The sequence below is a fragment of the Anas acuta genome, chromosome 1, assembly GCF_963932015.1.
Source record: "Anas acuta chromosome 1, bAnaAcu1.1, whole genome shotgun sequence".
NCBI classification, from domain to species: Eukaryota; Metazoa; Chordata; class Aves; order Anseriformes; family Anatidae; genus Anas; species Anas acuta.
Genome location: NC_088979.1, coordinates 108175031 through 108200962, shown reverse-complemented (window position 1 = coordinate 108200962; position 25932 = coordinate 108175031). Strand labels below are relative to the sequence as shown.

General features: G+C 37.3%; 1 long non-coding RNA gene across 1 annotated transcript in view; it reads left to right on the top strand.

The window, feature by feature from the left end:
• LOC137860803 (uncharacterized) overlaps window positions 1–24983 on the top strand; it is a 49722-nt gene extending 24739 nt beyond the window's left edge. Inside the window, exons 3-4 of the long non-coding RNA XR_011099193.1 lie at window positions 22281–23134; window positions 24362–24983. This is a non-coding gene — a long non-coding RNA (uncharacterized lncRNA). The remainder of the gene's footprint in view (window positions 1–22280; window positions 23135–24361) is intronic.
• Window positions 24984–25932: the final 949 nt, after the last annotated feature.

The following is a 25932-nucleotide window of genomic DNA, read 5'->3' as shown; positions in this document are numbered from 1 at the left end:
TTTGTGTGTGTGTGTATGTGGGGAATATCTTTTCTAGAAGAAAACAAAACAACAAAAAAAAGACACAGATTTCAGTGCTAAATGCTCTTAACATTATCTTTGGATTAGAGTTATTTCTTTTGTAATCAGTTCATTCTGCTACTTGTGATTTGAATGCAATGCTGTTTAAACTTTGATACTGCACTCATTCTTTCATCAAGAAAACATTTGTAAAGCCAAGGATTAAAGAGCAATCAAGCAAACAAACAAAATCCCTGTGAATATTCTTTTCAGTTTTGATGACAGCTTTCATAAATTTTGTCATTTTGGTGTTTTCCTTAAAAGGCTTAACTACTGGAATCAATAAGTTGAACTGAGAACATGGGCTTTCGTTAGAATGAAATACCATAAGAAGGTTTGTAGTCTGCCTTTGCAGAAAAATGCTTTAAAATATTGAACTGATTGCAGTCTGTTGATTCACAAGTGAAAAGGCAAAGTTAAATAATCACAGATTTCATGACATTGAAACTCATCTCAAGAGTTTTGGAAGCCAGGTTGCTGCTTTTCCTTGAATTTCAGAATACTGAGATTTGGAACAACTGAACAACATCTGCTGAAAATAAAAATGTGTTACAATTATACTGAGCAAGAAAAGAACTGGTCCAAGTTCAGAAACTCTTGAAAAACAAAGAATTCATTTTTTTTCCCTGTTTTCCATCCCGTTCCATGCCTTTTCTTTCAGTTTTAATGAATGTGTATTTTTCCTTTATCTCTCACGCAATTGATGGTATTCCAAATTTAGGCTTTTCATGTGCTCACTATTGCTAACTACAGCTGTTCAAAAATGAGATCTCTCTCCTGCCTTCTCTCCTCAGGGTAACCAGTCCCTTGGTCATAATATCAGGATTTGAGAAAATTAAGAAAAATTATTATCTTCTTTAAAAGTTCATTTTCTTTGGATTTCTAAGTGATAGAAACTAACTTTTTAGTGGGAAAGCAAAAGTTCTGCAGATTTTTTTATCTGAACAGTTAAGTATTAAGGAAAAAAAAATATCCAACATCGCTATGATGATTTTAAAAAATCATGCCAGCTAGCAGTGATGTGCAGTTTCAGTTTGTAGTCAGCTTCCTCATCATCCTGATGAAGCAGAACAAACTTCTATTTTCATATCTTTTTGCACATAACACTGTCAGTCTGATGCAACCTCTGCAATTCAAATGAGTATGTGCACCTGATCTGGGTGAAAATGAATTGTTGCCAGGTCAAGCCAACTTCCATGTAGATAAGCAAACTGACCACACAGCTGCAAGGTTGCTACCAGTGTCCAAATGGAGACAGCAAGAAAGTAATTCTAGGTTTTAAGGGAGAGTGGCAAAGAAGAGAACAGTGAGTTTGGGGTTACTTCATTAGCAGCCTATTGTTTATTTGAGACATAAATCTAGAGAATCAGGCTTCTTCAGTTCTGATTTACAAACAGATCTGCTTGTTTTTCAAACCTTTACACACCATTGTAGGAACAAAGATTAAGAGAAAGCCAAGGAAGCATCTCTGAGTGCAAACTTCCCCCTTGTGGATTATAATAAAGAGATTCATTGTTATTGTTCTTTATTCCATTATCTTCACATTCTCACGTGGGACCAGCTCAGTGAGGCTTGTATAGCAAAAGTATAAATCACTCTGAACTGTTGTTTCAAGAAGAATGGACAAGAGCAATGAGGTATGAGGAAGGGAGAGCTATGAAACTTATGCCTCTGACATATCTGAAGTTCCTTTTAACATTGCTGTAGACAGAATAAGAAGGAACACATTTCAATTTCAATCAGCATTTAGACAAGAGCATGAAAGCAATCTAATTTAATTAAACATATTAACAAATTTATTGTCACACTTGCTGGTTTAAGCTTTTAGTTCACTTTTCTAGCAGGTTTGGAGCACTTCTGGAAATGGAATAGTCTCTGTAGTCTCACAGATTTTAGAGATATTTGAGGTTTACTTTTTTTTTTTTTTTTTTTTTAAATTTTTCATCAAAACTATAGTAGGGTATCAGAAGGGTAGCCTTACAAAGTATAGTGGCCTGCCTGATCTAGAGATCTTTTCAGTTACTTAAATTTCCTTGTCGTATAAAGAATTTCAGATCTGCAGCCTACATAGGAATGAATGTGTACCTGCACTGACTGAGTACTCCTGTGGAGAGAGTCTTAAGGGAAATAAACTGCTTCCTCTTCCTTATGTTTAGGCACCTACTAGTCATCTCAAAGCATTACCAGATGCTTTCAAGGAAAAAATAAGTTCAAACTGATCGACTGTGGAAAATCCCAGCCTAGAAGAACGTACCTCCTGAGGGGAAAGTTGTATTTTTTTTTTTTTAATAATTGTTTATATTCCTTTTTTTTTTTTTTTTAAGCAAACAAAATGTTGAAATGTTAGCTTTCATGTAGAACGCTATTAAAAGAATCCTGCTGAGCCATTAATATATTAATATATGTGGCCTTTGAATCTGATGGCTTAAGTTATTTTGGGAAATTTAAATATATTTTCATGAAGGTCTCCAAGCAAAGATCTACTAGCCTCGTGTGTAATACCTTTGTGTTTTTTTTTTAACTAACATTGAGCCTGCTGACAGCAGCTGCCTGAAGGTGCAGAGCATCTCCCAAAAAGTACAAGACTCCTTCAATTCTATTGATTTTTTTTAGTAGAAGTCAAGTTTGATAAATTCAGCTTAGCAAGGAGACTTCAGCTCTGTACTTATTATCAGTGTTGTTGATAACTGTCCAGACAAAGCTGCTTCATTGTAGAGACATTGTTTTTGCTTCATTGTTTGGACATTGATTTATATTAACAAGTGCCACTTACAGTTCCTCCTGTGTCTTTTAATCTCAGTCGCAATCACCTGTGCTCTCTTATTTCCACAATGATTAGTGATGTTCAAAACTTTCATTGTGCTCCTGGGAATTTGTGTGTAGCTTTTAAAACTATTTGTGGCTATGCAGTGCTCTTAAGGTATTTGGAATTAATATCTGCTGTTTGTTAAATATTGACTAACTCCCAAAACATTTTTGCTGTTGCACATCTAAGTCTGTATGTGTCTGATTAGCAAAGCAAATGAGACAAAGTTTACATATGTTGCCTAAAAAAGGGAATTTTAAAAATTCTTTTCTACTACTACAGATGAGTAACACATGTTCTGTGTTTTCTGAGATGCAAACCCTGAGCACTGTAGAAAAATTAAGAGATCCCTGTGTCCTAGAAGTCACATGTGCTCTGATTTAATGACTAAACAGAATACACGGCACAAATCAGTGAAAACCTGAGTGCTGAGAGAGCGTACAAGGAGATGAAATAATGTCTATATAAGACTTGGACGTTTCGTAACAATCATGTGCTGCATCAAGTAATTTATTGAGACTCTTCTTGCATACCTAATGTCTGAAAAAAAAAAAAAAAAAGAAAGACAAAGCAGACTGAGCTGGACCCTTATGTAAAAGATGGAAGAGCGTGTTTGTGAAGTTGGAGAGCCTTTTTTTTTTTTTGGGGGGGGGGGGGGGAAGGGAAGGGCTAGAAGGGGACAGATGTAGACATGCAGTTATGTGCTTTACTGGATTTGGATTTTGGCTTGGGAAGGTTCAGGAGTGAGTGATTGTGTCTTTAATAAGCTGAATGAGGACACTCACAATGAAGATTAAAAGAATAACATGATGGCAAATGTCTCAAGAATTTTAATACTTTGGAATATATGCTTAAACTGTGCTTCCACTGCTTCCAAGGCTTGTTCGTTGCTCTTAAAGAGACATTTCTGGGGGTGTCTGTTACAGTAAACATTCTTATTTGGCTTTGGCTAGCCTTGTTGTCTGAAAGGACAGACAGTGCTCAAGTGCTGCTAGGGGGCAGGATTGTTTTGCCAGTGCTTAAGCAACTGGGGTCTCGTCTTTTCGAGCTACTCTGTTACTCTCGGTGGGACTAGAAAATGAACGTTGTTTCCATCATTAATTTATCTATAGCAAGGGAATAGATAAGGCAAGTTGTTTGCTGTTAAAATGGGAGGTAGCTGAAGGATGCCTGTAGGATTTGCCAGCTCTGAGTGACAAACTGGAATTATAATGGTCCACAGAAGGTTGTAAAGTATGAACCCAACCAAATAAATAGGAAGCAGACATGACAGTAAAGATAACTCACTCTCTGAATTTTTCCATTTGTTATTCAGAGACTGTTTTGAAAGCATAATTATCTCTCTAAAGCTGTTTATTTAAAATTAGCATCATAAATTGTTTATTATTCTTTAAACAAAATCAGAATTACTTTTTTTTCTTTTTTCTTTTTTCTTTTTTCTTTTTTTTATTTTTTTTTTAAATCCTACTAGTATTTCCTACTCCATGTACTCTCTCTCTCTCAGTATAAGAGAGAGAGACAGAGCTACTGGAGGGAGGTCCAGTGAAGATCCACAGAGATGATTAAAGGACAAGAGCATCTTCTATCAGGAGAGGATGAGAGAGCTGGGACTGCTCAATCTGGGGAAGAGGTGGCTCAGGGATGGAGGGGGGAATCTCATCAATGTATATATATACCTGAAGGGAGAGTACATAGAACACAGAGCCAAGCTCTTTTCAGTTGTGCATATTGCCAGGAGAAGAGGCAATGGGCACAAGCTGAAACACTGAAGGTTCCATCTGAATATCAGGAAACACTTTGTTACACACTTCTTTATTGTGTTTAATGTGTATTACCCCAACTAGTCTGTGATACTTTTTCTGTACCTACTTTTTATGCCCTATTTATGCTTGGAATTAAAAGCTAAGCCTGCAAAACAATGTAATTCTCTTTGTGGCATCTCCTGGACATTCATGGCATACCCTTGGATATATTATTAAGCTAGGTAATAACAGGTTTGGGGACAGACCTCTGAAGCTTTATCGTCTAGATCTAGGTATTTGATTGTAAATGCAAAAAGTAATAGAACAAATAATTAGTTCAAAATGGGCCTCAAAGTGGTTGCCAAGTAGAGCACAGCTATGCAGGCAATTACTTTCACATGTAAAATTTCTGTGTATCAGAAAATATCTATGCTGAAAGTCATATGTTTAAAAAAAAATAAAAAATAAAAAAAATGGAAGATCATTACACTAGAAATGAGAGTTCTGAAATGCAAATTGTAAAATGGGGAAGAGGAAGATTTTCTAATCTTAATAATCTAATCTATTTTTTTTTCTGTCAGGTTTTCTAATTTGCAGATTCCTGTTTTATTGTAATTTTGGATAGGAGCAACAAATAGAAAGATAGCATTCCCTGTAGCAAATAAGATACAAGAATGAATATATCACTTTTAGTTCTTCTGTAATGTATTTGTTTTTTCATGTAATCTTTTTTGAGTGTCAGTGTTGATCACACACTAGCCCAGAGCTGATAAAATAATGAAGATAATCCTATCCTCTTGGGTGCTATTACTATTTGTATATCGGAGACATCACTGGAGAATTCCATCTCTTTTTCATTAATGATGATGAAGTTACAGGCTTTTAGGACAGGAGGAACAAAAGAGGTAGTGGAGAGACGAGGTTGGCCAATGGCTTAAATATTATCCATTTAGTGCATCTGTAAAACAATTTCCTGTTTACAAGTTTTAGATGTAATGGAACCATTGATAAGTCCAAACAAGGTTAGAATTCTGACTTCAGCTTTTGGCTGAGGACTCATTTCCCAGTCACACTTATTGGCCCTTTTTATAAGGGTGTCATATTAACTGAAGTGGCACAAACTTCTCAATAAGATTTGCTCTGTCTGTTGAGAAAGAAGCATTTTGTAAATCCTCCAATTAACAAGAATAAGGAATATACTTTCTGCAAATATCTTTATGCTTTCATTTGTGTGATTATGGCATTGAACAGAAAGGATTGCATTCAGCCAAAACCATCTTTGATCTAAAATATGTGAGAATCCACTGATCAGGTTTCACTGGGTTTGGATCTTGGCATTTTTTAAGTGCAAATTCATAATATTAAAAAAAAAAAAACCAAACATATTGCTTAATGTAATCTGGAAACTGTAACATTGTATGGTACACATTACCTGTTGCTTTATTTACTATGGGGATTAATATGTTACTTTAATTTTGTCTAAGCATTTTGTATACCTCCATTTTGGCTATACATAATTGAGAGGAAAAGATGTGGAGGAATGATTAATGAAGATAAAAAAAAAAAAAGATAAAATTCTAGTACAATAGAATCAGAGAGTGGTTTGGGCTGGGAGGGACCTTAAGGATCATCTAGTTCTAACTCTGTTACCATGGGCAGGGACATGTCCCACTTCATATGTCCAGATCAGGTTGTCCAGGGCCCCATCGAACCTGGTCTTGAGCATCTCCAGGGATGGGACATCCACAGCCTCTCTGGACAACCTATTCCAGTGCCTTGCCACCCTCTGAATGAAGAATTTCCTCCTAACAGCTGATCTGAATCTTCCTTCTTTGAGTTTAAAATCATTCCCCTTTGTCCTATCACCGTCCGTCTATGTAAAAAGTCTCTCTCTGTCTTTTTTGTAAGTTCTCTTTAAGTACTGAAAGGCCACAATGAGATCACCTGTGAGCCTTCTCTTCAGGATGAACATCCCCAGCTCCCTCAGCCTTTATAGGAGAAGTGCTCCAGCCCTCTGACCATTTTTGTGGCCCTCCTCTGGACGTGCTCTAACAGATCCTCATCCTTCTTGTGCTGGGGACCCCAGACTTGGATGCAACACTCCAAGTGGGGCCTCACAAGGGTAAAGCAGAGGGGTAGAATCCCCTCTTTTGACCTACTGGCCACTCCTCCATTGATGCAGCCCAGGATGCAGTTGGTCTGCTGGGCTGCAAGCATTCACTGCTGGCTCATGTCAAGCTTTTTGTCCACTAGAACCTTTGAGTCCTTCTCTGCAGGGCTGCTCGCAATGAGTTATCCTCCCATTCTGTACATGTATTCATGTCTGGGATTGCCCCAACCCAGATGCAGCACCTTAATTTTGGTTTTGTTGAACCTCATTAGGTCCCTTTGGATGGCAGCCCTTCCTTCTGCTTTATCTACTACACCACTCAGCTTGGTGTCATCTGCAAACTTGCTGTGGGTACACTCGATCCTATTATGCCATTGATAAGGATATTAAACAGTACTGGTCCCAAGATGAGCCCCTGAAGGACACCACTCGCCAACAGCCTCCACCTGGACATAGAGCCATTGACCACAACTCTCCAGCTGCAGTCATCCAGCCAATTCCTTATCCACTGAATAGTCCATCCTTCAAATCCATTTCTCCAATTTAGAGATAAGGATGTTGTGTGGGACTGCAGAAGTCCAGGTAGATGACATTAGTCAGTCTGCCCTTCTTGACTGATGCAGTTGCTCCATCACAGAAAGCCACCAGATTGATCAGGCATGATTTAGCATTGGTGAAGACATAGTTGGTGTCTTGAATTACCTTGTTCTCTTGCAAATACTTCAACATTGCTTCCAAGAGGGTCCGTTCCATGATCTTCCCAGGCACAGAGGTGAGATTCACCAGTCTGTAGTTCCCCAGGTCTTCCTTTCTAGCCCTCAAAAATTTCAGATGAAATTATGTTTGTATGGATGAGAAGGCAGGGCACGGGTGAGCTTAGAATTTCAATGATTCTTCTTGAATGAATAAATTTGAGGCATCAAGGCTGTTACTGATTTATTTCAGCATATAGGCCTATGTGGCGTTCTACAAGACTTCACTGTACATTATGGAAATATTCTCTTGATAGAAATAACAGTTGAAAAATTGTAGAGCTCTTCTTTGTATTAACATCTCCACTGGCATCATTTAGTAAGTTCAATGTAATGATTATTTTGCTAACATCTCGACACACTGTAAGTCACATTGCTACTTCTACTTTTCAGATGTCAGTCTTATCATGATGATAGCTGTCTCAAACTATTCAGGTATTGCACATACTAAAACCAATTGTCTGTGCTGACAATTATTCTCTCACAGATGGACAGACTGTGCTGTGATAGCTACCCACTCTTGGAAGATGAATAAGTTGAAAGAAATATACTCAAAATATGTATCTTGCCCTCTGCTGCAGGTAAAAGGTTTACCTTGTCATTAGGCATATCAAGCTGTCAACAATATGAATGCAATTCAGCCATTTTCACTTCTCAGAATACAGTTGAATGGGATACACACAACCAAATGTCCATGCATTCTACAATTCAGCATGACTCAATAAAGATGAGATTAAGATCACAATTTTTCAAGTGACATCAGGCACCTGTGCCTTTGCTTTAGTCATCTTCCTGTCAAAAAAAATAAAAATAAAAATAAAACCACCTTATGTACATCAATTTTAGTTCTGTCTACTGGGCTTCAAAGGTACATCTCTATATTTTTTTTTTTATTTTTTTTTTCCCCGGTGTTGCTTTGCAGGTGTAAAATAAGATGAATTAAAAAAAAAAAATAAAAAAATTAGAGCAGTTTACTTTGAGTTTACTTTGGCCAGGTTGTAACAGAAAGGAGAAAAATAAATATGCGTGTCCTCATGTGAGGATTGTCTACTTGTGTGGAAAAGCAGTTACTAAAATACTAGTACTAAAGAAAAAAATTGTGGTTCAAATGAGCTAATAAGAGATTTCCAAGCAGTCATAAAAACTTGTACTTAAATTACACTAACTGTTAGCTTGCCATTACATTTCTTAACAGTCATAGCTGTTAACAAGCAAAATCTTCCGAGGAACATTTTCCCCAGTGTGTCATATCACTTGCTTAGTTATACAGAAGCACCTAGGACTGCCTGTGTCAGCTATCTACCACTCTGCATTTATAGAGGGGTCAAAGGGAACAGTACCCAGTCCCTTCCACTTTGATTTCTTGGTCCTGGCTGCAATTCAGTGCTTGAAATTTTAGATTCTGGGAGATAAAAAGAAAAGAGTCATTCCGAAAAATTGACTATAGTTTTGAATTTCCTCATTAGCGTGAAATTTTCTGACAAAATCCAATACAAACAGAAATACCAACCCCAGTTTGGTCTCTAGTCCCAAATCACACAGTTGGTCTAAGCCCTATTTGGCCATTAGCTGGCCTCCCTAATGCCAATAAGAATATTTTGAGCCATCCAAAATGATCTGCTTCACTTAGCCGCCTACGCTTTGCCATGGTTACATGAAGTAACTTTATGACACATGGCTGACATTTATTGCATTTGTTTGTTTGTTCAAGCTCCAGGAGGCTATCAGTGATATACATCTGAGAGCGGAGGCTTGAGCTGACATCCCTCTAGCCCCCAGACTGTTAATTTTAACAATATGAATAAAATCACCAGAGTTTCCCCATTGGGTGTGTTTGGGGCATGCCAGAAAGAAGGTGGTGCAGAGGGGGCCTGCAAAACAGCAGATGAAGGTGGTTTCATTGCCATGGGAACCAGACCGCCCATGGGGAAGGGAGCAGATCTGGGAAGCTGGGGAAGGGGTAGACAAGAAACACGTCATTACCTATCTGGATTTATTTTTAAAATTGTTTGTGGCATGGAAATGTCACCAATGCATACTCGAGTTTGGAGAGGGCTAGGAACAATCTTGGTTTAAAGTGTACAGCTCTGCATCTGCTAGGAGTATCCTTACAAATGTCTGGGCCACAGTGCTCTTCTCTGATACGTTTGTGTATTAAAATTGGTGACTTCCTGGATATTCTTTCTTATAACTGACAGCAGTATGGCCTGTTGGGCATTTTTTGTATGGATCCTGTCTGGAAAAGCAAGCCAAATCATTTTGGTCCTCATGAAAAGTTTATATCAAATGCTGAGCATCTTTGGTGTTTCCAGATGCTGCTTGTGTCATCTGTGTAACTCCAAAATCAAAATGTCTTTCTGTCCATCATTGTTATGACCCTTTGAGTCTCTGGAGCATTCAGATTTGGGATAGATAAGTTACAAATATGACATCATCAATAATAAAGAATCTCCTTGTTACTCAATCAACAATGCTTTCATTGAAATGAAACTGCAAAGATGAAACTTAATTCAGATGATTAAATCATCAATATCATTAATGATACTAATCAACAAGCAGGAAGACTGAAATCAATTAGTAGTTCTGTATTACTTTGCATTTGCACTGCTTTAGTTAATTCTCTAAAGGAGAGTTGATTCCTTCTCCTGTATAGCCATTACAGATGCCAATTGCAACTGAGTAAAAACTTCATTTGAGGCTTCTCTGTCATAATGGAAATATGCTGTGGGAAACATTCTGAACATTTATTTAAGAAATAATGTTCTGTAACTGAAACTGTATTTGGCTCTTATTTTTTATTTTTTTACCTTTTTCATTTTTTTTAATCTCATTTTATTAGACAATCACAAAAAAACAAACAAACAAACAAATAACAACATGAACAACAACAACAAAAAAAAAAAAAAAAAAAAAAAAACACATAAAAAGATCATTTATCATTGAAGGAGTATTAACTCAGGTTCCATCCCATCCCAATGGGTTTTGATACAAAGTAAGATTCAATTAAAATGTACAAAAACATCTAAAAATATCAAGTTAATAAAACTTTATAAAAAATGTTCTTGAATTGTAATTTTTTTTCCCCCTATGAATCTAAACCAAAGCAAACATTGCATATCATTAATAAGCAGGCATATCCTGGCTAACATGTTTGTCAGTGTTTCAGAATTACAAGGTCTTACTGCAGTTGTTAGGGTGAAAAAGACAAGGGTCCTCATTTTGTAATTAGTTCATAGCATTGTATGAAGTATTTATTGAAATACTTTCATTGAATGAATATTCTTTACACCTGCAAGTAGAGCTAACTGCTGCTAAAAACTGACACATTGCTTCAATAAACTTTCAGTTTGCATACGTAATGACTTCTCCTATTGATCTGTAGTTTGGCCTATTTTAAAAATTCAACACAAACACAATCTACTCTGTACATTAAATGTTAAATTATATTTTAAGGATTTAATAAAGTTGTAAATTTAGAGCTTAATGTACACAGTCTTGCTTTAAATTTAATTTTAAATAGCTGTTATGTATGTTGCTGAAGCCAATTTACTCAGACAAAAAATGTAACATAAACTAATAGTAGATTAAAATAGGAGATGTGTTACATCTTTCCTATCCTCTTTAATACCTTGGCAAGGAATAATTTTGTAGACTATTGAAATTCAAAGGATTGGTCACATGTTGAAAAATACTTTTCTTTAGGAAAATTCTGTAAATTTAAGCTTCCATTTGTGTTATGAAGGTTTTTCATAACTGCAGCTTTTAATGGTAAGTAGCTAGTAGTATGTACAATCTGCTGCTTATATCCAGCAGATTTCTACTCTTCCTTTTCAGATGATTTATTTTTTTTTACCCCTCTTCTCTTGCTCTATAATAGAGTGAAGCATTTGAGGCTATATACATGTATGGCTGATGTATATGCCTTTTATAATATGGTCCAATTCCTTTCTATAGAGAGACCTTTGTGATTAAATATTGGTCAGTTTGTATTGTTTTTATAAACCCCAAAGCTTATTGGTAGCTGCATTAGACTATAACTACCTTAGATCAAAGGAAATTCAATTTTTATTTTCTAATTACATTTTATTCTCTTGCTTTGCTTTAGAAAAAATATATCCATTTAACAACTGGGATAACTATTTAGAAGTTTAACTGGATTCATAAGAGGTGGGGAAGGATAGGTCAATGCTAGCTCACCTCCTCCAATGCTCTTCTGAACTAGCAAGGTTTCTGTTACCTGCTGGTCATTTGATGACCACTCCATAGAGGTCAAGCAGGAGGTTTTCCAAGCAGGAAAGTTTTCTGCTGCTTTGCACCTGATTACACTCCTTATTTTAAACAGAATATAATCCACCAGATAACAAATGACTGTAGTAAATGGCTTTTGGTGTAACTCAATACTTGTAAAGAAGCTTCACTTAAGTTTTCTCCTTTAGATCAGCAAAGATTTTAGCCCATGATTTACAGAAATTATAATTTTTAAAGTGTCGCTACTTCCATTGTAAATGTAGTTGTAAAAATCATTCAGTAGACTGAAGCAATGTGAAAAATATTTATTGTGGTTCTTACCACCTTGGATTTTTATAAGTAATCCCTCTTTACCTGGATAGTTGTGTGACTGAGTACAGGATAATCTACTGGTTTCACAGGAGTGTTTTTCAAAAAGAATGACTCCCATGTCAACTTGGAAAAGATAAAGGAAAACATATGCCACAGTTACCACAGCTGCTTAAAAATCATCAGAATTTTAAATCTGCTAATGAAATACTGAAACATTTAACAACCAGATTGGAAGGATCAATACTGCTAGAATATTTCAAACAGACATAAAATGTTTTGAGGTGTGAAAAGTCATCACAATATCTAAACAGAACAAAAAACAAATTTATTTAAAATATAAATCTAAAGGAAATTCTTTAAAAATATATTGACAAAATGAATCTCTATGGGAACTTGGACTCGTGTGTGCATTTTAGTGGTGTTTTTTCTTTATTTATTTTGGCAGGGGCAAAAAAGAGAAATACGCAGTAGTGAAAATTGGTGTCAGAATGTTGGAAGAAATAGAAAAATGAAGTATTATTTAGCTTAATATAGAATAATACACTCTAATATTGATGATATTGTGTCAATTTTGATATTGTGTCTTTTTGACATTGTTATTATTTGCTAAGCAAATCATACCTTTTTACCTCAGCTACGTTACTGATTTTCATGTGCATTAACTCACATTGTTGTCTGAATAATTTTAAAATTAAATTGTTTTCATTTAAAGTTGTTGATAAATAATGGAAATTGGGATTTTTTTTAATTATTTCTGAAGAGACAGTTCTCCGAATATGTTGTTTTCCTCATATCTTTCCATTTGTTTTTAATTACTAGCTACATTTCCATGAAGAATGCAATCTTTTGTTGTTTAAGGGTTCCTCTGCCCATGTTGCTTATTTCTTTCATGCAGACTTAATTTGTTGTTTCTGGCAACCAGTTTATCTTTAAAGACACAAAGTAATGTTGCAAACAGTAAATACTGACTTCAAGAGAGAAATAAGTAAACTTTTGAGCAATGCACAACATAGATCAAATCTTGAGGTGTTGTGAGATGATGATAGAGTTTTGACTTGAGCCAGACTACCTAGGTAGTTTTCCACTACCTGAGTATTTATCTGCTTGTGCTCCCATGTAAATGGGAATGCTGCTCAGCTGCACAACTCTGACCAGTTCACATGTGGGGGAAAACTGCAGTTTACTCAATGGTCCTAGTATAGGCTGGAAGGGAAAGTTAAAGGCTCTCTTACATTATTCATTAATAAGCAATGTTTTCTACATAGCTTTTTTCATGGTTTGTCTTCTATTTTGTACTTTGATTTAAGATAGCAATCTTGCAGACCAAGCTTTTCCTTCCCAAGGTAAAATAAAATAAAATCCAGAAGATATTGTTCTCCAACCCTATCTTATTGAATGTGTTCCTTTCTTAGGAACAGTGCAAATTATATAGCCATCATTTTTCATTACAAAATACTAGGCAGCAATATTAATTAGCTGGCTATCCTAGCTCATTCCCACTTCTGTGGCACAGGTCTTGTCCCTGTCTTCCAAGCTGTGCTGGCACAGCTGTTTATGGGACGATCCTATGAACTAGATCAGGGGATTGTCTACTCTAAATAATTTGAAAAAGTATGGTTTGAAATTGTCACCTCACCAAATACTATCAGTACCACAGACTGAACATACTTTGACAGGTATCTCACTTAACAAAATAGTCCTACTAAGAACAATTTGGGTGAGACTGTCAAGCTCTTTTATTCTTTATCAGTATCTGATTCATTTGTATTAAAAGCTGGCTAGACAGCTGGGAGTGTTGGGAAGCCAGTATACTAATTACCTTACTTTAAAAATAAATGCATCAGAGCCACCGGGGCATTTCTATTGTGTTTTAGATTATTCATAGGAATTATGAGGTTATCAGCTGTGAATGTGAAATTGCTGGGCATATGCTCAGATATCATCTTCCTAAGCTGTGCAATTATTCAGGATGTCATCTCAGTCTTCCAGCAACCAACAACTTCTGTTTCTACATAAAACATCATCAAGGTATTAGAAAGCCTTTGGCAATAGAATACAATTAAAATACCTCAAGCAGTGAAACCCATTAATATGAAAGAGGCTAAGTTCAAGAGAAATAGTTACGGCATGTCTACTTGACACAGAGAGCAGCACAGAGCCCTTAGTGATTAAAACATCCTGCTGAGAATCTGAGGTCTGTGTTGTAATGGAGACAATATAGCGCAAGAGCCACTACATTTAAAGCTAATTTGGACATCTCTGTGGCTACAGGCTCCAACGGTACTTCTTTTGTAAGGCAAATCATATCAAGGCAGGAATAGTGCAGATGGTTATGTCACCAGCTTCAAACTCAGTTGCATTAGATTCAGTTACCTGTTCTGCTACTGTTTCCCTCTCATGCTGCAGCCGAGTCCTTTCAGCACACCTTTATGGACATGTCCAGCTTGGGCAGCTTGGATATAAACCACAGGTTCAGCAGGAGCAATAAAAACAAGGAAACATTCACCCAACTCACAATTAACAGTATCCTTTGAGGTCAAGAATTCTCTGTCAATGTTATAGTTCTGACAGCAAATTACACGGGCTTCTTGTTAGCATTTTACATTACTTTTACTAGCAAGCCTATGGAGATAATGAAGTTTTCATATTTCTATATAATAAATGAATTACTCATTTCAATTAATGTACTATGACCTAAAAAATGGTGACCTATTCTATCATCTTGCCTCATGAGACTATGTTTTCCAAGATATCTCTTCCCATCACAGTGGTTATGGAATAGTCAAATATCAGTGGTGCTATCTAGATGAAGTCCTACAATTTTGTATGGACAAATTAAAGCTGTATATCCCTGTCCAGTGAAATTATATCTTTTAATTTAGCATTTTGCCTTTTATTTATTTACTTACTTATTTGCCATAAGGCCTGTCTGCTATGGGCGACCAATTTATAATTGAAAATCATCAATCTAGCAATAATAATTTTAACTGTAAAATTTCCTTTCTTTCCTCTCAGCCCTTCTCATTAACCGAACAACAACAAAAAGTTGTGTTTTTTTCTTTTATATAAATATATATATATATATATATAATGTTATGAATCAGTGTACCAGGTACTTTAATAACATTTACATTTAATATGTGCTGTATTTCCATTTCAGAAGTTGTTTTTATGATTTGATCAAATACCTAGTCAGATTATCTGACATTATTTATTAACTGGTTAATATTCATAACTATAGTTTCCTGTAAGTGCTTACAGACCTTCTTATTAATATCTCTGCAACCATCACAACTGGTATTCTATAGTAGATGGCACTTGCCAAAATCATCTTGTCCCCTGCGACATAGCCTGGCATCCTGCAGGTTTCTGTACTCTCACTGAGCTCTGAGAGCTGCCTTCCATCACGATTCCTGGAGCCCCTGACTGAGTGCTCGTATCACCAGTCATAGTCCACAAACTGTTTATAGAGATCATCATACTGGTGTTGGCTCTCTTAAATTTCTTAAGTAATTCCTACCCTTCCATTTTCATTTAGGTGAAATAGAAGCTTTTTGTTTGCAAAGTATAAAGATATACTCACTAAGTAAGCAGTGTTATAAATGGATGCTTGAAATAATGTGACAGACAATGATCTGAATAGCTTAAAGATATTTTTATGATCTGTATGAGATTGATGTGTGAAATGGGATCTGTGGCTTCAGTGAAGAAAGTCTCTCTTAGCTTGGTGATTCTCATTTTTTCCCCTAAAATAAACTCAGACAAAAAAATATAAAATAAAATTCAGGTTTTCAGATTTACAGTGTGTTTTTAGAAATGTGCATGGTCTATTTTTGCATTGTCATTATCTTCTGAATCTCTGCTTCATGTAGCCCGTTTCTTGATTTTTTCCTTTGGATAATCAGACACCAAATGACCTGCAGCAATAGAATTCCAGCTAGGTCATTTCTGTACAATGTAACGTCACCGATGACCATTTGTATTGACTGAAGCCTGTCACTTTGCTTGGAATTTGTTTAAGCTATATAAATTACAACGATGATGATTCTTAGATTTGTGAAAGTGAATAAGAAACTACCAGATATGGTTTAAAGAGTATCATCTCACTTTTTTATTCAGAGAATTTTGATTTCCTAACAAGACTGATGCTCAGCAAGTACAGCAGAGTGTAGAGGCTGGTGGACAGAGCATGAATGTTACATCATTACAACCAAAGACTTGGAATGAGACTCCAGGGACTTTATCTGATGGTCTTGTTTCATTCTGAAGTTCGTAATGGAGATTATGTGATCTGAGTGAAATAAATGTGGGGAATATGAGGTGGTTCTGAGGTGGCTTGGCAATGAGGCATGGCCACTTTGGAAGCACTACAGAGTTGACTTTAGAGCACTTTGGTTCATGCAGCTGGAAGCACAGCTGTAGTGAGCAGATGGACCAACTATTAGAGCATTCACACTAAACTCAATGGTGCTCTTTAGGGCTAGAGCAAATCAGCAGAAAAGATCTATGGTTTGATGGATGCTGAAGATGATCAACGCTAATGACGAGATTTGAGGTGTGCGGAATCTACAGGGAGGGTAATCATGAGCCCTGCGTTGCAGTTAGCCATTTGGACAGTAACAGTTTGAAAACGTGCTGTTGGCCAAACAGCTAGTGTATGGCAGGGCAGCATTAGATCTGTGATGGCTGGCAGGAGCAGCACATATCTAATGACAGACAAATGTGCATGGGACCAAGCTGCAGGAGGGCTCAGGCTGGAGGAATGTCTGGTGAAAGTAGCCCCTTCCTAGTTGTTTTTCAAGTGCTCTTCACCTAGGCAGAGAGCAAACAAAGACCAGAACTGCTGTGCATATGAAGGAGATCATTGCTGCAGTTATAAGGCGGACATATTCCAGTAGACCCATGGATGTATTATATGAACTGAATATATCCACAGTAAACCAGGGGTTGTTATGTCTGCATAGTAGACCCAGGGATATTTCAGGAACGAAGACACTTAGGGCCCTAAGTGGCCCTGTGTTTGCAAAAGCCAGTCCATAGAGGGCTATAAGTGAGAGGCGAGGCATTGGTTACTTTATACTTCCCATGTAAAATGGCAGCTGTGTTATTGTGCTCCCAAAGGACATCTGAGTTCTTATAGATTGGAAAAATTAGCTACAAAATAACTAAGAAATGTAGATGAATTTCCCAAAGCCCCAAATACAAGCTTGCTTATTTAATAACGATAAACTGAATCTAGAATGCGTTTCTGCTATAGGTAACTAGCAAGAGCGTTGTGTTTGGACAGGTAGTTCTATTGTCTGACTTCAATGCCCTATTGAGGAGAAACTTTCTTTCCTTTAAAGGAATGTTTTCTTATGATTAGGTTGTCATTGGTGAGGTTATGATTAGCTGTATCAAAATAAAACTTGCTATATGGCATAAGTCAAACAAAGCACAGATTCTTGCATTCCCTTCCTCAAAAACAGGCAACCCACAGTGCTGTCGTCAAAAAAATAAGGCATACACACACCACAAGGAAAGATTCCTCAGTTAATCTTGAACCTGCAGTTTTGATGTTCTGGTTGACTTGTTCAGAAGCTTTTTCACATCTCTTGGATTCTGTCAGATGGAGTGATAACACGATAGACTTTGATCTTGAGGATTTAAATACTATTTCTTCCCTCAAATCCTTTGGTGTCTTCTGTTTTTTCATGAAAAAAAAAAATGTATTAGCTAATTTATTTAAAACCATAGCCAACTGGCTGGTTATTTTTCTAACAGTGTTAGTCACTTGTCTGACTTTTAACATGACTTACTCCTCTTTCAACTGGTCTTCTATTATGTGCCACTTTGCCTGAATTCCTTTTCTGAAATTGCCATTAGTGCTTAGGTAATAAAAGCACAACAGCCTGTACATACTTCACATCACCCAAGAATCTAGCTGTCAGGGCTGTTATTTTTCTTAGTAATCTTTGTACAGGTAAAAACAGCAACATCTTAGAGGCTTTTATCAATGATTAGCCTATTGTAGAGCATATTTCATATACCGGGAAATGTGCTGTGTACCATTTTGGGATGATATTATGGTATTAAGGTTTCATAACATTCCATCAGCATGTAGATACTGCAGTAAGAATCACCTGATTCTGACTTTGCTCTAGCTTTGTACTGGCATAACTCCATTGCTTCAGATGAATGGAGGAGAAACCAAAAACAGGTCCAGCAGAGTTACATGGATAAGCTGTCTGGCTAAGGAGAACCTATTGGACTTTTTTTGGAAGCTATAAATATCCTCAGTTCTGCAGGTAGGAATGACATCTTCCAGGGTTTTACTTAAATGTGTTCATAGAATCACAGAATGGTTTGGATCAGAAGGGACCTTAAAGACAATACAATTCCAACCTCCTGCCATGGGCAGGGACACCTCCCACTAGATCAGGTTACTCAAAACCCCATCCAGCCTGGTCTTAAACACTTGCAGAGATGAGGCATCCACAACTTCTCTGGGCATCCTGTTCCAGTGCCTCACAACCCCCTGAGTAAAGAAACAAAATCTATTTTATTTTATTTTTTTTAAGTTTAAGGCCATTCCTTCTTATCCTATTACTACCCTCTCTGACAGAGTCCCTCCCCAGCTTTCCTATTGGCCCCCTTTAGGTACTGGAAGGCTGCAATGAGGTCTCCCCAGAGCCTTCTCTTCTCCAGGCTGAACAACCCCAACTCTGCCGGCCTGTCTTTGTAGGAGAGGTGCTCCAGCCCTTTGGTCATCTTCAGTGTTGCAGGTTTAGAGCTTGTAGGGCTCAACTCTTTTGTCTGACAGTTTTATTTGTCTCCATACGCATTTTTCCAAGTGTCGTCTTTCCCAGCACCAGGGGAGCAATGTGTAGAGCAGTGACAAGCATCACTCACAGGGGGACTCTTACTTTCATGATGTTACTGCTGTTCGTGTAGCTTTTCCTAAATTAGCTTTAAACTAGCTGCTTGGGTCCTTCTAAGAAAATAGCTGCAATTGCATGGAATATAGTACAGCTTCCAGAGAGACTTGGTAAATATCCATCCCATTAATCTCTGCTGAGATCCATGCTGCTGTACCTACGCAACTGTCAGAAGCTGACCTACTTAAAGTCAGTTTGGGTAGAATTACTCAGGATGCAGTCAACCCGGTTTGTTCAGGGAAGATGAACTCTCAGGTCCAGTGTCTATCATTGCCATCCAAAGCACAATTTTATCCATATCTTCATACATTTCTGTGTAATTATTTGCATAATTTCCTCTCTATATCACTGCTAGTGTAAGTCTTAGTTAATGAGATGACTGTATGTTGGCAGCCATTTGCAGGTGTTATTTTTTTAAAAATACAAAAGCTTTCTTCACTAAACAAACTTGTTATTGTGTAAAGACTAGTAAAGACTAATGTCATCAATTTTTATATACTGTTCCTTCTCTGTGGTGGCTAAGGCTGTTTGTGTTATCCTATGTGGTTGCCCATTTTATGCTTTATGAAGTCTTATAGCCAGCCAAAAATTACAATATCCTAAACATTCTCAGAGGAGCACAAGTGTGTCCACTTTCTGCTGTCCATTCCCTTCCTACTGCCCCAGAGTCAGAAATACTGGATTAGGGATGCTCGTGGGTACCTTCCTCTTTGTATCTATTTATGGACCTCTTGTCCATGAATGTATGCAATTGCTTTTTGAACTTATCAATACTGTCTGCCTCCACTATTCCTTTGGTGAGTCTGGAAGAGAAAAAAATCCTCTTGGAATACCACAGTTACACAAGATAAACAAGTTTTCTGAGTGTTTGTTTAAAGGTTATTTTTACCATAAATATCATCTGTCAATATTTTAACTTTCTACTGCAGCAGGTAGCTGCACAAAACAGAATGAATTATTTGTTTTGATTTATTCATATGGATTTTTAGTAACGTTATTGACATGGCATGTATGGACCTACTGCCCAACTCCTGACTAATATAATAAAGAAACACAAAACAAAATAGTGTGGGTGGCTCCAACCATATATATGAATTATAGTAGTTATACAGCTACAGGCCAGCGTACCTTTATCTTCACATACATGTAGAATCACAAGTCCTTCTTATAGGCACAGTTGTTTGGGTGGATCCAAAGGTGGAATAACAGATAAACTTCAGAAAACAACAGACCTGATTCTGCCAGACCCTTGATAATGTGCTGCAATTTAAATGTGGGTTCTTTCCCACTGTAGTCCATGGTAGTGCTTATCTGAGAGAGCCAGGCTTGAGCCTGGATCCCCCTGCTGAACTGGAGCCTGTCGACAAAGCTGGGATAGAGGAGTAGTGTGGGGAAGGTTTGTAAACAGCTGAAGTGGAGCCTTCTGGGTTTAATGTGTTCCATAACCAGTTCAAACAGGGCAGCGACTGAATACCCCAGATGTCAGAGTTACACAACAGCTCCTTCAGAAAAGCAGCCTTAAGTTTTCAGTGGGCTTTATAATAAAAAGCATGCAACAAAGGACTGAAATGTTCACCCACAGACAGTGAAGTGCTGGCTTTGCTAGCAGCACTCACCCACCATCAGCTCTCAGCTCATCCTTTCATGGGGGGAGAGATGGATCTAATATTCTTCTTCATCCCTAATGCATGTTTTTACGTTACCCTTATATTATTGTATGTGGGCCGTGTATAGCAGACTTAATGCAGCAATTTGTAGACCTGCATCAATTTAGTGCCTTTTTTTGTTTGTTTGTTTGTTCTGAAGTAAATGCTATATTAAGTGCAAAGTTTGAGGCTTTTCTTTTTTTTTTTTCTTTCTTCTTTTTTTTTTTTTTTCTTCCCCCACCTGGACTAAGGTTGGGGTCTTTAAGGAGAAGGAGGTTCTTTCAAAACTAACAGAAGTTTGGTATTTTCTATTCATACCTCTAGCTTCATATCTGAGCAGTACTCAATTGCATCTGATTTGTTTCAGCCACCGACCATGGGATGTGGTAAGCTGCAGCCCGTGAGCAGCCATTTCGCCCTCCTCTGAAGGGAGCCATCAGTGAGCAAAAACATCAACCCTGGTTCTGAAACTGTTTAAAAAATTTCACGCTAGTAACCAGTTTTTAACTTTCTAACATGTCTAAAATTTTCCTATGAAGCTCTGCAAATTTCATTCTTCTAGGGGACCATTAGGTCAGGATTTTTCTACCTGGCACTTGTATTTGGCAAGGTATTCTTTTTCAATGATATTATGGAGCTATAACAGCATTGATGCTTGTTTTACAGTCTAGCAATTTAAAATGTCCAGTCTTTTTAAATAGGAGAAGGCTGTTTTGATACTGAAGAATGATTTAAAAGGATCTACACTGGTCTGTGAATTCTGATTTTGTACGACTAGAACTTTAGTTTGGTTAAGAATCTAAAATGGAGTGAACTATCATTAACATGGACTTGCACAGTCTCCAACATCAGTCTACATAATTATCTTTACTATAATACAGCCTTTTCATACAAGGGAAGAAACAGCCTGTGGCTCTGCCATGCCCTCAAAACTAAGCTGCTATCTCCTTCAACCTCACAGTTCTGGGCCTTCTTAAAAGGGGACTACTGGTCTAAAGGTTACAGGATGCAGCTCTTCACCTGTATTCATTGCAAGGCTCCGCTGAATCATAAATTGTCTCATTATCACACACAAGACCCTTCAGGTTTGGCATTTTCCATCTACTTATACCACCTTCAGACTTCTTGGAAGGTTGTGAGATGCTCAGGACTTAGCTGAGCATTGTCATCTTTTGCTTTGCATTTCACTTTGCCTTTTCCCTCCCCCTTTGACTCCTGTCACTTATCACCAGTCCACTGATCTGTACCTGTATGTGCTAATGACTTTATTTGAGTGTTTTCATGTGCCTACGGTGAAAGGTCAGTCAGGGTGTCACACCTCTCCTTCTCACACCTCAGTATGTCCCTTACCTTACCTCACTAAAATAAATACTAATGCTAACATCTAGAAAATCCATCAGGAAAAAAAAATCTGCTAAAAGCAACTGTTTGTAATTGCTGGCTGGTCTCCATTGGAGCATTATAAGTGCATTTTAATAGGTTTCTTTTCATCTTAAGGCTTAGTCAGTGAGGCTTGACAAACTTTTTATTAACAAGTTGTCTTATTGTTCCATGGACTGTTTGCTTTCTTATTGTACTTACTGAACAGTGTAATATTATAAAAAGCAAGAGGACACATTGTTTGCTGATTTGATTTTATATAAACCAGCAAACATATCTTACCTGTTTATGCCATTTCCTTCCACAGGTGTGAGGAAATACTTCATTAAATGAAAATTTCCTGGGTAGCTTTTCACCTTTCCTATTTGATCAGCTGTACAGCACGCTGTTTTCTGCTAAATGCCTTGGACTCAGGAAAGTAAGAACAAGAAGACTCTAACAGCTATCCCTAACTAGCAGCAAACCTTGTGTGGCAGAATATCAGAACAGCAGCTAGCTGGGGTCTGGTTCTGCAGTTAGGCAAGGAAGGTGCTCTTAGTAACTCCCTCAGAGGCATTCTGCATGCAAGATCCTGAACTGCTGTGTTAGTGTTTGTTGTTGAGACAACGTATGTGGTTCTTCACAGATTACTGGGTCCTACCATATGCCTGTGCATCAGAAGCAATGCACCAGAGTGAAACCTACTCTTCAGACTTCATGACAAAAAATCAGAATGAGCCTCTGTTTCCTATAAAAGCTTCATATTTTTGGTATATGGAAAGAATAATGGGCTTAAAATCTCCGACTGAGTCATCAGTGTAGTATCTACATGGTCCTCTCCATTGAATTGAATCTGTCTCTCATTTGGAGATTGAATTTGGGATCAAATCGAATTTGCCAGTCATCTGGGGATGATACAGAGATTGAGAACTATGAGAACTACGAGTGCAATGCACTTCCACACATCTATTGTCTCAGCATGTTGTACGCCTAGAACAAAATCCGTGCTTTGAACTAGTGGAGATCAAAAAGTATTAATCAGCATTTAGCAAAATTTATCCCAAAATCTGAACTGAACCATCCTTGCTGCTATGAGGCTAACCACAAAATCTATTTTCAACAAACTTTTAGTTATTCCCTCATCTCTGGTTCCTACTTCAAATTGCAACTGCAATACCACAGGTACTAATTTAAAAGCAAGCTCATTTTTCTTCATAATAAGACCAAATCTTTTTCTGTATGGAGTTCTTTTCAGTGTCCTTGATGCAGGAGTGTGAAGCATTTTTTAAAACAGATGGTTCTAGCTCAGCACTGATGGCTGCTGCTTTAGCCAGGTGGCCAGGACCCTCTTGTCTAGAGGAGACTGATGACAGCAGGTGATGCCAGTGAAAGCCTAAAAGGATTGAGAAACATGATGAAATACCTATTCTGCTCCATCTCATCTTATGCCTTTTTTTCCCCAGACTGTTTTGTTGGGGGAAAAGCTGTAGTGTATGAAGGACTAGGGTAATTCATCACAATTTTTTTTCTATTGATAAGGTCCAAGGAGTCCCTACATTAAAACTAACAAGATATTCTTGCTTCAACTGAACTGGCAGTTTTATTTACTTGTTTTTCTTGAGTAGGGTCAAATTGTAGGGTCAAATTCACTTTCAGTTTTGTGCAGTGAATGTCTCTTCACACAGGGGCAACACAAACATTCCTGCCTGTTTTGAGGGCATAGTCCTCATAGTGTGTGCATCCCCATCAATCTCCCTTTCAAATGCAAGAACCCTATGCCAGAGCAGATAAACTGACTTTGTTACTTAGCTTTCTTGTGACTACATGATTTATCATTAATTTTCTGTCATAATCTTGCTTTTATGGAGAGAGCTACTTAATATAACTGTAAGAATGACTGGATTGTGGTATGGAGCACCTAGAGCTTGCACTGAAGGGAATTTTGAAAGTGTTGACTTTTCCAAGAGCTCCTGAAGGAAGCCAGGGCTTACTTGAAGATCAAAGAAGTGGGTTGGGAGTCCAGTCTAAGTGATTGCAGAATGCAGGTCACTGCATACATCTGCCTGCTCTATAACTGACAAGGTTGTCATCAGCCTTACCTGAATGCACGTTAGGCAGCTTAAAACCACCTGTGAGGGTAACAGCACAGAACTCTGTATGATCTACTGTCTGAATGCTTACACTGGATGAAGGTGTTGGGAGAGAAATGGAGAGGAATAAACAAGTTTTGCAGTTCCTGAAGAACACCATATCATTATGGTGATGCTGTTGGTGATACTCAGTGTAAGTAATACAGAAGATAGCTTCATTATATTCACACAGCTGTTGTTAACTCCTTTTGATTGCAGTTGTGTATATTACGTGTGGTAGCTAGTGTCTTTTGTTCTGATTTTATTATTTTTTTTTCAGACCTGGAGACCTCATAAGATGTCACATATACTAGCAAGAGTAACAGTCTTATTTCAAAAATAACTTTGATGAAAACTCAAAGTTTGGGCTCTTCCCCTGGACAGATTCAAGCTAGCACTCCAACAGGAAGAAAGCTCTCCAAGGTATTACTGTTTTTCCAAAGCAACTAATCATCCAAGAGAATAATATGAAATATGATTAGCTCTAACGACTCCTCCAATCTTTGGCTTATTCACTGCTCTTTGAATTCAAAATATAGTCTCCTTTTGACTTCAAATAATGTAACTCTTGTCTTCTGTAATAATTTTCTAATAACCTACAATCTCATTCACTTAACATGGAAAGCACTCCTATTTTGTGAACTGTGTTTTGTTTGAATGCTCAACTCCCATCTAAATTATGAGAAATACTTGAAAATAACACCCTCTTCTTCTCAGCTTGTAGATATTTTTTTTTTCCATAATTCTTGTGAAATAAAAATAAATATACGGTAAAATATCAGTCAGAATTAATGTAGTACATAACTCTGGAGGCATTGCTATCTGGCAGAACAAATCCTAATGAAATCATCATTCAAAAGAAGCCTTGCTCCCATGTTGCAGAATGAATATGAAAATGATCAATTAATGTGCTTAAACAAAAAATAGATAAATAGACAGAAGGCATGGTTGAATAAAATTCAGCTAACTTGGGTAGTTTGTATTTCATTTTGTGCTTATAAATTCATGTTATAGGTACCTAGTGGAGACTTGGTATTTTCCCCTGGCTTTCCATCAGTAAGTCATCACTGTACATTTCTCTGATGCATCCCTGATTGATTTCATATCACTGACTTTCCTATGGCAAATGCTCCCAGCAGCTTGGTGCACCCATATTACTCAATTTTAATCAGATAAGACATTTTCTTCTACAGCTGCTCTCACCCTATGCTGGCTTTCTTTAAACTAAAATAATTGATACTAATAACTGATTTAAGCATAGTGTGGTAATCAAGGTACTCCCATTTAAAAACAAAACAAACAAACAAAAAAGCAACACTATCTTCTTGCAAAGTAGAATAAAATTTACTCACAGTTTTGATACTTTAAGGGTCTATTTTATTATCAGATTTAATGGGTTTTATCAGTAAGTTATACCTATTTCACTTGAAGTGGCTTCATCTACTTATATCCAAGAAGGTACGACCTTATTCTTGCAGTGTCTCTTTCTGCAACTCAGACTATCCTATCAAGACTGAAATTGGGCAGTTTTCAAGTCTTTCTCATAGTTGTTCAGACAGGAATACTATGCTAGTTTCCCTTTCAGCAGTGCTTGTAGTTCCTGTGCTCCCGGAAAAATACAGGTGTGACTGAGAAGACTGCTGAGGTGGTGCCTGATGAGCTGATATGAGTTACTCCACAGCTCTACCAAACTCCATAGGTTAGGGTCACCATCTGAATTTCTTCTTCCATGATGAACAACTGCCTCTCACCAAGGATGGAACGGGATTGCTCAGAATGAGTCCAGACTACAGGCAGTAGCAGTATTTTTATTTCCCTTAAGGAACAGTGGTCATATCATGCAGTTAAAAC